General features: G+C 39.6%; 1 protein-coding gene and 1 non-coding gene across 2 annotated transcripts in view; both read left to right on the forward strand.

Annotated features, from left to right (window-relative positions):
• Positions 1-3,940: 3,940 nt before the first annotated feature.
• LOC119264224 lies at positions 3,941-4,131 on the forward strand. The gene has a single exon (XR_005130885.1). It is a non-coding gene; the product is annotated as a U2 spliceosomal RNA (small nuclear RNA).
• Positions 4,132-10,109: 5,978 nt separating this feature from the next.
• The window catches only part of peli1b (pellino E3 ubiquitin protein ligase 1b), a 76,793-nt gene continuing 74,013 nt past the window's right edge, over positions 10,110-12,889 (forward strand). The window contains exon 1 of the mRNA XM_017704970.2: positions 10,110-10,502. The gene's annotated coding sequence lies outside the window, so the exon portion shown is untranslated. The remainder of the gene's footprint in view (positions 10,503-12,889) is intronic.

Consider the following 12,889-nt stretch of genomic DNA (forward strand, 5'->3'; position numbering starts at 1 on the left):
GTGTAAAAAACTCAATAGAAAATTAGGATATTGGTCATGCACATTGGCTTCGCTCTAACATTTTACGTTCTCTTATTGAAGAACCATAAGCTGTCTGTAGTCTGTACTCCACCAGAGGGCAGTACGCAATCTGCATCATATGTTTGGGTCAGAGTTTCTTGTCTGATTAGTCTAAGCCAGACTTAGCCAGAGTCGGTTTATGAGAAGCCTAGCCACTGCCTATTTCCCCTGTTATGTCAAAAACATGACTGCAAAATAGCAGAGGGCACCTGCGAGCGAGTCCTCAATGAATGGGAGTAAACGACACTAAATGGCTAAAAACAAGAAGAAGAAAAAAAGTAGTCACTTGCCCAGAACTTTAATGTAATTTTAGAAAGTAGAAAACTCACCTGTATGTTATCTTTTTTCTACAACAAGCGGGTTTTGGACAGCAGAACTCTGGCATTATTGCTAATGAGTGCTGATTGGTTGGCGAGCTCCCAAAAATAGCTCTTAAAATATAACAGCAGTGTTAAAATGTTTTATGCTGTTCTGTGTTCAGTAAGTGATTGTATTCTTTAATGTTTCAGCATTTCTAAGCTATGATTTTACTCAAATGCTCCATCTTAACCCAATCATTTTGAACTTGCTCAGGAGCGCCCTCTAGTATTACATCACAGAGTGGTAATTCTCATCTCTACAAGTTCTCTGGAAGCTAGCATAGAAAGACCAGAGAATTTCTAGCAAGTAGAGTTATCACTCAGTCATTTTTTTCAGATTTGTGAGAAGCTAGAGGGTGCTCCTACGCAAATCCAAAATGAATGGGATCCTATGGAGCTTTTGTATGAACTCTGTGAACTCAGATCTACAAAAGTAAGGTTTTAACTCAACTCTACAAGACGGTAAATCTTCAAGAGGATGGTTGGGTGCCCTTTACATTTTATGGTATTTGGCTGACGCTTGTTATCCAGAGCGACTTACAGAGGTAGGCGAAGGTAGCATTAAGAGTCTTGCCCAAGGACTCTTATTGGTATAGTATAGGGTGCCTTCCCAGGTGGGGGATCGAACCCTAGTCTACCACGTGGAAGGCAGAGGTGTTAACCACTACACTATACCAACCTTTAAACACAAAGCACTCTAACAAAATCTGATCAACAGAGGTGGGGAGTGAACTGCCAACAGCTCAGAATCACAGTTTGCTGGTGTGTAATTAAACTCAAAGGGCCTATAGATAGAGCCACGGTTCCTCAGTCTGAGAGCAGGAGCTGCTATAAGCAGGGACAGACAATTACACCAATATTTAAAGATTAAAGAACAAGGGTTCTTTAGTAAAGAAGCCACCTTTTTTGGTACTATATAGAACCCTTTTTGCTAAGAGTGCTGTGAAATGTGTATCCATTGTAATTTGAGTTACCTTTCAATAAAGTAAGAATGTATACACTCTTAAGAAAGATGGCTCTGTAAGGGTTCTTTAGTAAAGAAAATGGTTCTATGTAAAACCATGAACACTTAAAGAACCATTTGCATAAAAAGTTCAAAAGTTCTTCTCAATGTGCTGTAGATAGTTTGATATAGAACCTTTTTTTGAAAAGGTTCTAGACTGCACCCAGAAGCGTTATTATATCATATCATCTATATTAAATCATCTATAGCATATTTTCCATCAATCTGAAGAAATATTTCATGATGCAAAGAGCCCTTAAATCATGCAAAGGGTTCTTTGAGTGTCCATGGTTCTACATAGAAACCTGTAAAGAACCATTTTTTTTACATTTCTTCTAAAATCAAGTGTATTATTTGGGAGTTTGTCCCAAGAACATTTGCAAGAACATTAGAAGCTTGTAAAATATATTCCATGCTTTATTTGAAGCTTGCAACAAACATATTAACATGTATTTACTTTGTAGCTGTGAAGGCTCCTGGTAGAAAGTTGCCACTGCTTTTCATTTCAACTGACTGAAACCTGGCTCGTTTTCACAGTCTGTGACAGATCTAGAACTTCCAGTAGGACTAGAGTGATATCTTTTCTCAGAATGTTGGTTGCACCCATTGTAAACCCATTCAAAACACGTTTGGTTGATTCCCCCATCAGTTGCTAATTATGTAAGTGTTAAATCTGACATGTTAGGCCTTGAGTTCGGCTCCTGAAGGCCTAGTCAATGAGAGAGCCCTTACCATAATACTTACAGTGTTTAAATACAACAAGTATGATGTTCATATTACATAATAGGCATGTATTAAGTTCTTATATAACCTCTGAAAATCCCAGGCTTGTTACATACTAAGACTCATTATTCAGCAACTGCAGGGACATCAGTGCAAACTAGCTGAGCTATTATTAGGTTATAGAAGTCTGTATTAAAACTTTGGGCCCACTAGCCTGCCCTGGCCATTTAAGGGGCCAATAAAATGTCCTCAAACCTTTGACATGCAGTGTATATAATCAACTCTTCTGCAAGTCATGCAGCCTGCAACTGTACATAGAACATATATGGAATGTCACCACTCCGTTTTCTAGCCCCTTCTAACTTTAGGATATCCTAAACATTCAGTCAACATATCTGTGTCCGTAGCTACTGTTTCCATGGCAGCCTGACAACAGTGTGAGGCCAGCTCCTAAACACAGGACTCTCCGGATATGAAGTGTTAACCATGAGAGCAGCTCTATCACCTAATCCGGTCACACCTCTGTCTCCCCAGCCCTACTACTCTTTCTCCTCTCTTTCCATCTCACTCTCTCCATTTCTGTCCCTCTCTGCCCTCCTGCTGACCTCCCGGCTTTTGGTTTGACGCAGCTGTTGCTATGTTTTTTATGTTATCATATCAATAACAGTCCTAAAATGACCCTCAAGATGGTGCAGAATGCCCTGTGGAGCCTTGCTGGGGAACACTAGGTGGTCATCACCGCACAGGAGGAGAATTTAAAAGGGCCGTTCTTTCAATTCAACTCAAAGGAGCTATATAGGTATTATTATATTAAAGGCACATATCATGGAAAACACACTGTTCATTGCTTTTTTGTAATGAAAAAGTTTGATTCACTGTGTAAACATTGAGCGCATTTACACACACTCAATAATCCGATCATAATCAGATTTCTGCAGTTATCTGATTAATTAAATGGTCATGTAAACAGCACATTCAGACTTTTTAGATCAGAGTAAGGTCTAGAAATCCAATTCAGAAATCCAAAGAGAGCTGGATTTTTTAGTGCATGTGAACTCTTACTCTGATTTCTTTCGGACTTCTCAGTGTGCACGTTTGAGAAAACAGACGGTACCGGGAATAAGCAAGCAGCATTCCCACGAGACGCAGCAAAACACTTGTGGAGCGGCGCTGGAACTAAATATATGCTTGACGAAATTCTTCATCTCCTAGATGATCTAGATGATAGGTTCATATTTTCAGGTAAAGTGATAAGTTAAATACAAACAAAAAAAGCTGCGGCATGAAATGTGAGTTTTACTTTAAGTTTACTTTATCATGTCTTCCTCTGTGAGTTTACTGGCTGCTTGCAAAGCAGAAATCTAATTACTGTCTGATTCATGTTTCCCCACTATCTGTTTACTCAAGTGCATGTAAATGCATTGATCAGATCACTGACAAAATCAAATTTTCTGCAGTTATTGGATTATTAAGTACATGTAAACATGCTCATTGTTTTAAAAGTACTATTCCACTGATATAACCTGGTTTTCCCTATGGAAAAATGGCATTTTTCAAAAATCACTACTATCATGGCATCACAACCATGAACAACAAGTTGTTTCTGCAGCTTAGTTTTCTGTATGAACTGGAGAATGAATGGCATATTTTAAAACTTTTACACATTTTAATGTTTACACAGTACATCAACTCTATTCAGTAGCTCTGTTTGTTCTATTCTTATATAATAGTATTTACCTTTAGTTGCTGACTTACTGTCATTTCAGGCCTGCTTGCAGCATATATATAGCAATACATCGCTTCTCGGCCTTTTGGCTAAGATCAAGTGTAGTATCTGTTCTTATCAGTTTAATATCTGATATGTCCTCTATATGAGGACTACATATTAAACTGATTTTTAGAACAGGGAGACGAAAGAGGGGCTTGCTCCGTCCACTCCACGCATCGACCTGGTATTTCAGTACCTCCGGGAACGGTGCATCTACTTGAGGCAGTCACGGGCTGGAGGTTAGGGAACCAGCCTTGTGACCAGAAGGTCACCGGTTTGATCCCCAGAGCCGACAGCACATGACTGAGGTGTCCTTGAGCAAGACACCTAACCCCCAACTGCTCCCTGGGAGCTGCAGATTGGGCTGCCCACCGCTCTGGGCAAGTGTGCTCACTGGAGTGTATGTGGTGTTTCACTTCACTGATAGGTTAAATGCAGAGGTAAAATTTCCCCAATAAGTGGGACTAATAAGACTCTCTTAATATTCATATTCTGACTGCTAAACAACCTCATAATCAAGATGATCCAGTGACACTTGGTGTATCAGCCTTGATCATTTCAGTTTACCACATTGTGATTTTGTACCATCTGCTTAAACCCAAAGTTCATATGAGCATTTGACTACAACCCCACACACAACTGCAGCCCACAAGAGTTTAGCCCCGCCCATTCCCACTAAAGTTATGAAGAGTGGTGTTCCTGCAGACAGTCTGTAGCTGAGTTATTGGAGTGGAAGATGTGGGAAAAATGATTAAACGTTGTGCTGCTCCTGGCTGTCAGGAAGTGAATCAATCACTGCAGCCTGCCTAAGGATCCACACATTCAAAGGAGAAGCTACCTTATTTTTTTTACACATTCCTGAGGTTTTCTATCTGAATATAACACTTTGTTGTGTGTATATCAGATATCAGATGGATATATGAGCACCACACAGAGTTCTTTCACACATATTAGGTCTGAAGGTGCCATGATAAAATAAACCTGTTTAATTCTAAAGGCTGCTATAGCGTAGCATTGCATAGCAGACATATTTATTGCAGTAAGAGGAAATTTCTAAGTGGTGTGCTGTGATGCTTAGAGAAATTGAGCAATGCTTGTAGCAGTAAACCTACAGATATCTTCTACGTTTGTGTATGTAATATTAATAATAGTCAAAAAGTAAATAAAATATTGTGGTACTGTTTAAAATAGTGGGGACTATGTTTTAGGCAAACAAAGTAGGTTTTAGGCCAAAACCTTATCATAAAAATGAATGCATTCATAACCATTTGGTGTTAAAACTTTGTGTGAGGGCGCTTTAAGATTTTAGGCCACATATATCTTGTATTTGTTTCTCACTGAGTTCCAATTAGTTTGTTTGGGTTTATGTACCAAAAATCTATCATAATGGACCATAATTTTCCAACGTTCCTGAATTAAACAGGCTGTTTTGTTGCTGCTTCTCTAAGGCCGAGCTATGTAAACGACCTCTGTTCTGATTGGGTGTTCTGTTTGGTGCAAAAAAAGCAGGCCAGTTTAAAACACTCCTTAGAACTTCATAGTGAATGGGCGGGGCTAAACTGCTGTAGGCAACTATATGTAAATGTATCGTTTTTTTTATGACATCACAGAAGCAGTTGATTGTTTTTTGCAGCATAGTTTCCATAAATGAACTAAAATACCTTGCTATGTTTTAAAATATTAACAGTATTCACACTGCATCAAACTCTTATTGAAAATGATATGGTCCCTTTAAAATTTCTGATCTCTGGTTCCGATCACCGCTTATCTTCAACACACCTGACTTTTACATCAAACCACTCTGATTCGGTGTGTTTACATCCTAATCATTTAATTCTGAAAAAGTAAAAAATCAGCAGACTTCACTTTGAACTGAGAGTCTTTCTCTATCCCGTTTTAAAACTAGGTCTAGTGTAAACTAGGTCACAGATCACTACGTTGTGATGTCTTAATACACGTGCCTGTGAAAAATCTAAGAGTTCAAAAGTCATAACAAAGCTTAATTAGAACTCAAGATTCCATCAGTCATTGTGTGAACGTTCTCGCACCGAGCTGAGAGAAAAAACACTGACCTGACATTAATCATATCTTTTCAGGCCTCTATGCATTCTGGCCCTGAAGGTAGGAACGTTAGAAATGCTATGGTGAGGTGTTGGCGTTGTTGCCATAGTGATGTGGAGGGAAGCAGAGGGAACTTATAGGGCCATCTAGGTCTTCAGAGAAGCTGTAATCTGTATCTGAATCTGTAATTAAGTTGGCTTCTTTGTATGAAGTCTTTTTCAGCACCGCTATACACAGACAGACAGACAGACAGACAGACAAATAGATAGACAAATAGATAGACAGACAGACAGATACACAGACACATAGATAGATAGATAGATAGATAGATAGATAGATAGATAGATAGATAGATAGATAGATAGATAGATAGATAGATTAATTGATTGATTGATTGAATTCCCATTAGCATAGCTGTGTTTTTGCCTCATATTTATGGCCTGAACTGAAGGCCTGGCATTAATAGTCACGGTTTACCACTGGATAACAGTCAGATGTAAACTGATTTATCACTGTCACTGCAGGTATGTTGGATGTGTGTGTGTGTGTGTGTGTGTGTGTGTGTGTTTGTGTGTGTGTGTGTGTGTGTGTGTGTGTCCATCTACCCGAGGTCATTTTGTGTCCTGATGTGATGACGTTCATCCAAGAGTTATTCATTTACTGGTTTGTTTATTTGTTTATTTGCTTGGCTGATGTGATTTCTGAACTGGAATATGAGAATGTCATAGTGTGGCCTGCTATGACCTGCTGACCAGAGGGAAAGTTCACAAAGCAGGATTTATTAGTAATCAGATAGCCTGACCCAAGAAAGTCTACTGCTTATTCAGTTTTTATTTAGCTTAAAGAGAAACGTTACCAATTTTACAAGTTTGCATATTTTGCCTAGTAAAATGGTTAAGATGTAAAGTCATCCAGAATGGTTGGATGAGATGCTCAGTTCTAGAGAGAGTCAGAACTGTTCACAGTGGTGATGATAGGTACCAGATGACTAAGACATTGATTAATCATAGATTTGAGAAGGTTTTGGCTTAAAATGTATTTTTAAAAAACTCAGTCATGGCCAAGGGGTACATGTATGGCACTGCTAGGCAAACTGGTCTGCATAGAAAACTACGACTATAAAATGATAATAAAATGACTACATTTGTCTTGACATTACACTCCCTGGTTCCCACCAGCATCACAGTAAGGAATCAGTGTTGGTACGTTTCTCTGCAACAAACCATTTGCATGACTTTTGCCATACATGTTTATATTTCAATGACTGATTTATTTTGTAAACAAAAAAGTGAAATTTCCCTTTAAAGTTATGAGCATAAATGAGGAGACATTTCCTTCTTTCACTGTTGCCAAAATGCTGAGCTGTCATACAAAAGATTAAAAACAAACAGCAATTCCATCAACCCAGACCACACAAGGAAGCCGTCATTGCAGACAAAATAATATTTTATATTAATTATATATGAAAACAAATGCCTGTCAAAATATCTCACTACAAAAGCAGGAGAAAATGATCCATCTTCTTGGAAAACACTGGATTTAACAGGGACTGTGATGCTAAATATCCAAATGAATCTAGACAGCTGCATTAAGGCGCACCTATTACTGTCACAGCCTCCACTAATCTAATAGAAAAGCACTAGCACATAAAATGGAATGCTCTGGAGCAGCCAAACTTGAGCCTAAGGTCATCCCAATGCTAAACATCAGCTAAAGGGGAATAAGGCCTCCCAGCACTTGGCCGTGGAGAAGTGACACTGTGTTCTCTGGAGTGATAGCGCTCCATCCAGTGCCTTTTGGATGAGTGTAAAGCCTTCCCAGAAGAGTAGCAGCAAAGAGTGGGCCAACTCTCAACTTAATACCATTGATTTCAGAAGAAATTTTGAGCAGGTTACAAACTTAACTAAATACACACTAATACCAGATTTAATGACACATTCCAAAAAAGTTGGTACAGGGGCAACGTAAAACTGGGAAGTTTGTGGAATGATCAAAAACACCTTTTTATGAACTTTCCATGGGTAAACAGGTGAACAGGTAACAAGTGATGCAATCATTATTTGGTATAAAAGAAGCATTCACGAAAGGCTTACTTGCCAGCTTGCGAAAGACTGTAAACAAATAGTCCAACAGTTTAAGAACAATGTTTCCATTTCACCATTGCAAGGAATTTAGGGATTTCTCCAACTACAGTCCATAAAATTATTAAAAGATTCAGAGAATCTGGAGAAGTTGGACTAGTATTGAATGCCTGTGACCTTGTGTCAGTAAACACAGTTCTTTGCTGCATCTACAAATGCAGGTTAAGATTCAACTCTGCGAGGCAGAAGCTATCCATCAACACCATTCGGAAACGCCGCCGACTTCTCTGGGCTAAAGCTCATCTCAGATGGACTGACACAAGCTGGAATGTTAATGTTAAGTTAACCAGCACATCTATGAAGGTATTGTTAATGCTAAGGAGTACATATGCATTTTGGAGCAACACATGCTGCTTTCTACACAATTTCCTTTTAGAGACATCCCTGCTTATTTCAGCAAGACAATGCCAAGCCACATTCTGCATGTTTTATAACACCATGGCTTTGTAGCATGAGCGTGTAGGCGCTAGACTGGCCTGCCTGCAGACCAGACCTGCCTCCCATTGAAAATGTGTTGCATATTATGAAGCACAAAGCAGAGAAAGTGTTATATCAAGCAAGAAAGGGAAAAAAAATCTACTTTCACAACTACAACAACTGGTGTCCTCAGTTCACAAAACAGCTGAATACAGGTCAAAAAGACTTGCAAATCATATTGGCCTATATGTTTTTTCATTCGGGTTCATTTGGGTTGTAATATGGGCAACCTTATCACCGTTTGAATAAAAGTAAGAATGAAAAGAGAGAGTTGTGTTGCAGTGATAATTGGTAGTGTGGTAGTGTGAGTGTATCATCTAGTGTAAAAAAATAGCACCGAGAGGTGTAATATATAGAGAATTTATCCACTTCAATCACATGACACCATACGAAAGTCTCCTTGGATGCTTTCTGATGCAGCAAGTGGGCTCATCTGTGGGATTGTCTCACTGTGTTTGCATGTGGGTGTATATTGGCAAACAGGCCTTAATTGCCCTGGGCCTTACGACAGTACATGGGTTTATTGGGTGTGTGTGTCTCTGTTTACCTTCACCACAGAGTTCAGTCAGAGGTTTATTTTATACATATCTGGCCTCTCCTCACATTCTGAGCCATTGCACAGAGCCCATGGTGGCCTATTATTCCTCATAGAGATTTACAGCTTAGGACTGTGGACATGTAACCTAGCAGCAATGATGATCAATCTAACCAAACAAAGCAGTGCATATCTGTGACCAGGATCTGTGTTGGAATGTAAAGGAATACAGAGAAAATGTGTTCATTATACAGCAAGTAAAGGGCCTATTATTAAATTATAAACTATTATAAACTATTATTGAATGAGGTGGAATATAATTAAAATATGCATGTTTTAGTGACACGCTGTATGAAATATTCTCATGACATTTTTCAGAGTTGTTTGGAGCCTTTAAGGTGACATGGTGATTATTTTTAATAAAGCATGGCCACAAATCAATATATTGAGACCACAAATTAATATATTGAGGCCACAAATGACTAAATTGAGGCCATGATTTACTATGTTGAGGACACAGTTTACTATATTGAGGCCATGAATAACTATACTCAGGCCACAAATTAATGTATTGAGGCCACAAATGACTATATCGAGGCCATGAATTACTATGTTGAGGACACAGTTTACTATATTGAGGCCATGAATAACTATATTGAGGCCACAAATTAATATACTGAGGCCACAAGTTATGAGATTCTGATTTTTATATATAACTTGAGGCCTCAACATATTAATTTGTGGCACTCAGTATAGTAAATCGTGGCCTCAATATAGTAATCCGAGGCCTCGAGCTTGACACATGTCACCTTAGGAGTTCCGTGGACCGAGCTGAACTTTTTCACTGTATTTTTGTATTTATGTACTTTTTCAATGGAGCCAGCCTGAGCCCCACTCTCGTGAACTACACTACCCATAATGCGTTTCAGAGTAATAAATGACGAGGGCAGCTTTTTTCTCCATCCACTACACGGCACCGCACACCACAATCTGTTTATGTTCAGACTTGAGAAAGCAGACCGGAGCGTCGCTTCAGCTGTATTAATCTTTTGTGGTGATCAGTTAGAATTTCGGGGTGGTGAAAACCGACTGTTTCATAGATACGCAACATTTTGCACGTGTGTATTTTATCCTGACATTTGGAAGAACTCTTCATACCTTTGCCTTTGTTAGTTAGCAACTTAGCGGGGTTAGCTAGCTTTAGTCTTGTGTTTGAACCGTTTTATTGTTTTCCTCAGCCGAGCTAACAGAGCTATCGGCTAAGAAAATTAAGAATTAAAAACACCAGCTAGCTAACGGCTCCAACGGACGCTGGCTGCAGAACCATCTCGAACAAACGGTGGATAAGCATAAAAAATACGATATCAACGTCTTTGTAAGTATCCTGACTCTCCTGTGCTGTCAGTTTTATTGTGTGTCATATTTTAGTTCACTTGCCATTTAAAATATCTCTCTATTATTGTGTAAAAACTCTCTTGTTGACTTATTTTGCCAACGTTAGTCCACCAAAATCGACTGCTGTCTCATCTTAGACCAGTTTACCTCAGAATTTGTTTCTCAGTAACGTTATTAACGTTAGGTGAACGTTAGCCAACAAGCTACTAATAAGTAAGCAGCTCCCTGTGAGCCATACATTTGACAAAGAAAACCAAATTTATAACCCGACGCTTACTATTCAGGTTCTTGTTCGAATTTCCCCGTTCCACCTTAAATGGTGCAGCAGTTAAAGTCTGGCGCCTGAGGCGTTAGTTGTAATAAGTGCTGCAGCTTTTAAGGTGGAACGGGAAAATTCGAACAAGAAGCTCGCTTCAGCTCTTCAGCAGTAGCTCTATTATTAGGGTGTATTAGATTTGAATAGAATGGGTGGTGTTGAGGCGTTTTTCTCTTTCCAATACGTAAAACTAGGAGTCTCATTAAATTAAACCCTTCAGTGACCTTCTTAGTTAGGTAGTTATCTGTGTTACCCCAGTATCAAACCGGTTCATCTGATGCTTGACCACAGAAGCTCATTAGCTAGTGCATAGCTGAGAGATTCTGGGTTCATTGCTGCTATAAAGGCAGAACAAGATTAAGTCTGCTTGTGTGATTTATTTGAGATTTGCCATACTCTTACTTGCATTTCACCCTAACCGCCTACACGAAAAAGAAATCACACCCTCAAGTTTCTAGAGTTGTGGCTTTGATGGTGAAAGTCAATTTCCTTTGCAGCAATGCAAAGCCTCGAGGTTATTAGTTGGGTAGAAACCTGTTGAACTTAAACGACAGTACTTATGCTTAAATGATTAAACACCGCTTTATATTGCTGCCTGAGGTAGTTATGTATTTTACAATGGGGCTTGGATGAACTGTTTGCCTTGCTCTCTGTGCTGTTGTGTTTGGCTATTGTTCTGCTGAATTTAAACCCCCAGGGTGATTTGCATAGTCAGATAGCGGCGTCCAGGCCCAGCATCTGTCCGGCCGAATGGGGCTTTTGTCCTGCGTTGACGTGATGATTTGAATCACTTTTGTTGACATCTACAACCTCCCCCCTTTCCCCCTTCCCATCAGGCCTTATGGCTGGTCAGGAGTCCACTTTGTGTGGAGCTCTGCTTAAATTAGGTATGCTCTACAACAGTGGCCAGTCATTGATGTATTTACGTTTGGTTTCTGACATTGGTGAGCTTGTTCTCTCCCTCTCTTACTTGCACTTGACATGAAAATCTCTTCTGCTTTTTAAAGAAAGGCCTGTATTTGGTAGTGATCCCACCCCACCGTTAAGGTCTGTGTCTGGTCCATATGTTCTCAGGGTTTTCCTGAGCACAAATCTGAGGATTTCAAATAGATCAAACTGTATGAAACAAATCTTTACGGCTAATCTTTTAGTCACATGTGACTACTAATATTTATTTCAGTAGAAAATTTAAATATAATTGTGAATAAAATATAGAAATGACATTATTGCATTCAGCTATGTACAGTTAAATGTTTATCCAGAGTATAACTGTACAAAATACCCCACAGACCAGTCAGAACGATGTAGTTGTTGGGCATGAATGGGTTAACAGGCTGTGGGAGCCTCACTGAAACACCTTTTTGTGCAGTCTCGACGTTGATGGAGCTCCTTTTCCTGATTAGGTCTAGCTGTGACTGCGGAGTGCATTGGCTGGAGGAAAAGGGTGTGGAACATGCCTTTCTAATGCAATCAAATAAACACAAGTCCTTGAATGCTGGCGGCGACCCAGCGGTGTCACTTTCCACGCTGAAAAATAGATAAGAGACCTGACTTGGTGCGGGGAACTTGCTGTTTAGAAACTCGGAGCTGGCTGCTCTGAAACTGTGTCGTCATCATGATTCGCTTGAAACCTAAGCCGTGTTTGCTCAAATAGTTTCAAAAAAATGTGATGGAATAGGAGAGGAGGATGGCATCAATATTTAAATGGAAGTTTAGACGGTAGCCCTCATTTCATTCCAGCTTTGGCGTCAGCGTCTGTCATAAAAAGCAGAGCAGAGTATCCTGTCAAGCTTGGTCTGCAAGTTGTCTTATGTAAGTGAGATATAGCTCTGTGTGCCAGAACGTCCAGTCCAAGAGGTTGCACGTCCACTTGGGGTTGCCCGATTTCATAACGATAAAATACTATTAAGTTATTCCTTTTTCACACGGCTTTAGCAGTAGTGAGAAACCTAGATCTAGCTGTTCAGAGCAGTGGGGGTCAGGGGATTTTCTCAGCCTCGATTTAAGGCTATTAGCAGAAAAACTGGCTACTGCTTTGCTCCAAGCGCTGT

This window comes from Pygocentrus nattereri, chromosome 10 (assembly GCF_015220715.1).
Source record: "Pygocentrus nattereri isolate fPygNat1 chromosome 10, fPygNat1.pri, whole genome shotgun sequence".
In the NCBI taxonomy this organism is placed as follows: domain Eukaryota; kingdom Metazoa; phylum Chordata; class Actinopteri; order Characiformes; family Serrasalmidae; genus Pygocentrus; species Pygocentrus nattereri.